This window comes from Rhagoletis zephyria, unplaced genomic scaffold (genome assembly GCF_001687245.7).
Source record: "Rhagoletis zephyria isolate East Lansing unplaced genomic scaffold, Rhagoletis_zephyria_1.1 Rzeph_scaffold_00749, whole genome shotgun sequence".
Classification (NCBI taxonomy): domain Eukaryota; kingdom Metazoa; phylum Arthropoda; class Insecta; order Diptera; family Tephritidae; genus Rhagoletis; species Rhagoletis zephyria.
The window spans coordinates 87,653-90,509 of NW_016157833.1; the positions used below are offsets into that span (position 1 = coordinate 87,653).

General features: G+C 34.5%; 1 protein-coding gene across 1 annotated transcript in view; it reads left to right on the forward strand.

Moving 5' to 3' along the window:
* Nucleotides 1–2,857, forward strand: part of Ace (Acetylcholine esterase) — an 89,041-nt gene that overhangs the window by 32,502 nt on the left and 53,682 nt on the right. The window lies entirely within an intron of this gene.

Consider the following 2,857-nt stretch of genomic DNA (forward strand, 5'->3'; position numbering starts at 1 on the left):
TTTTAGACGAAAAATAAGAATATTATAAATTTTTTAAAAATGGGCGCAGCCACGACGACTTATGGTTACATGTTTATATCTTGGCAATCTCTCCACCAATTTCTTCCAAACTTGGCACAGTTGTTGGCCTTAGTACAGCTTACTAAATGGCTGAAAATTTTAAAAATCGGACAATAACCACGCCTACCTCCCATATAACGGTAATTTTCAGAAAAACGAAAACTGCGATATTTTAGTAACTACTGAAGATAATTCACTCAAAATTGATATTTACAATAATTTTTAGACGAAAAATAAGAATATTATAAATTTTTGGAAAATGGGCGTAGCCACGCCCACTTATGGTTACATGTGTATATCTTGGTAACCGCTGCACCAATTTCTTCCAAACTTGGCACAGTTGTTGGCCTTGGTACAGCATACTAAATGGCCGAAAATTTAAAAAATCGGACAATAACCACGCCCACATCCCATATAACGGTAATTTTGAGAAATACAAAATCTTCGATAAATCAATAAATATTAAAGCTAATTTATTCAAAATTGGTGGTTGCAACAATTATTTTTATGATAAAATTTTGGAAAATGGGCGTGGGACCGCCCATTTGTGATCACATATATGTATCTCGCTAACCGTTCTAGCAATTTGTACCAAACTCGTTATGGTTATTGTGCTTGCCACATAAAAGCAAAAGTTTAAAAATTATTGAAATCGGACTAAAATTACGGCCGCTTTTCATATAACGGTAAATTTCAAAAATGCTTGAAATTTCAATATTTCGAAATTTAAGGACGCTAATTTACTTAAAATGTATACACCCCGGCTTATCATGTAGCGGTAGGTTTCGGAAAGGTGAAAATCATATATTTAATACTTGCGCCGGGTATTTAATGTTCGGCTCCGCCCGAACTTAGACTTTCTGACTTGTTTCAATAAAAAAATCCTAGTCGGCGAGTGCTTAACATTTAAACTTTTTTGGGCCACCCTAAAGCAAAAAAGTTATCAGAATTTCTTTTGAATACATTAAGCGCGCACAAAGCGCTATTAAATCGAGATTTTGGTTATCCGACACCTTAAGGCGCTTCAAGCAAGTGAAGTCAAGCTGTCACCTGGCCAACTTTCATACATTGTTGTTATGTTCAATAATTTTCTGACAGTTCTCAAAGCGAAGTAAGCAAAGCAAGCGTGCATTGGGACAATAACTTTAATTTTCAATGACGTTTACTCTCCCAAGTGCTATGCATATATACAACGGGTCCCTCTGAATACCTTGATTTTCTCGATACTGAATCTTGGAAGTTTTGCAAAATTCGAAAGAGAGAAAATAACTGTAAATGGTTTTAAATTTATTTAGTTTATTAAGAATGTACAACTAAATATGACATAATGGATAATTAGATTTTAACTTGTCTTGTATATTTAGGGTTGGACAAGGTGTGACGGAAAATCGTTCCGCAATATATCGCACGTTTAATAATATAGAGATGTAACTCACAATTTACGATTTTGGAGATTTCATCATACAATTAATAAGATTGATAAGTAGAATATGTTTAACCTAACAGATGAAAAAACTTCCCAAAAGTGGCAAAGATGTGCGGCTTGCCGTGTGTTTTTCTTTTGGTGTACTAACTGTATGAGTTGATCAAACTTTGATTGCGTTTTCCCACAAAACTGATATTTCGAAATAATTCCGACAAGGGCACTATTTTCACCCAACAGTTTAATGGATGAAATCTACTTTGCATGGAGTTTAACTGGTTGGCTGAAAAAAATCCTGGCCAGCATATTTTCAGTTAGTAAATCAAAAGTTATTATATTTTTATAATTTTGCACTCATTTGTTTAATGAACAAATTATAAATATACCAATCGAAAGCATAAAGCCTATAGAATGTGTTAAACAGATGAGTGAAAGTTACTAGTATTACCTACCTGTTCATACCTGCCAACCCGATAGGTAGGTCAGGGCAAAAATAGATAACCCAACGTTTTCACATTCCATAGGCTTAATACTTTCGATTGGTATATAATTTTACATTAATCGAATGAGTACAAAATTAAAACAAGTAAGAAAGTCTAAGTTCGGGCGGAGCCGAACATTAAATACCCAGCGCAAGTATTAAATATATGATTTTTACCTTTCCGAAACCTACCGCTAGATAGTAAGCCGGGGAGTATCAATTTTGAGTAAATTAGCGTCCTTAAATTTCGAAATATTGCAGTTTCAAGCATTTTTGAAATTTACCGTTATATGAAAAGCGTTATATGAAAAGCGTAAATGAAAAGCGGCCGTAATTTTAGTCCGATATCAATAATTTTTAAACTTTTGCTTTTATGTGGCAAGCACAATANAGTAAATTAGCGTCCTTAAATTTCGAAATATTGAAATTTCAAGCATATCTGAAATTTACCGTTATATGAAAAGCGGCCTCAATTTTAGTCCGATTTCAACAATTTTCAACGGTTTGCTTTTATGTGGCAAGCACAATAACCATACCGAGCTTGGTACAAATTGCTAGAACGGTTAGCGAGATACATATATGTGATCACAAGTGGGCGGTCCCACGCCCATTTTCCAAAATTTTACCATAAACGTATTTCTTGGTAAAGAATTGTTGCAATCATCAATTTTGAATAAATTAGCTTCAATATTTACTGATTTATCGAAGATTTTGTATTTCTCGAAATTACCGTTATATGGGATGTGGGCGTGGTTATTGTCCGATTTTAGAAATTTTCGGCCAGTTGGTATGCTGTACCAGGACCAACAACTGTGCCAAGTTTGGAAGAAATCGGTGGAGAGGTTGCCAAGACATACACATGTAACCATAAGTCGGCGTGGCTGAGCCCATTT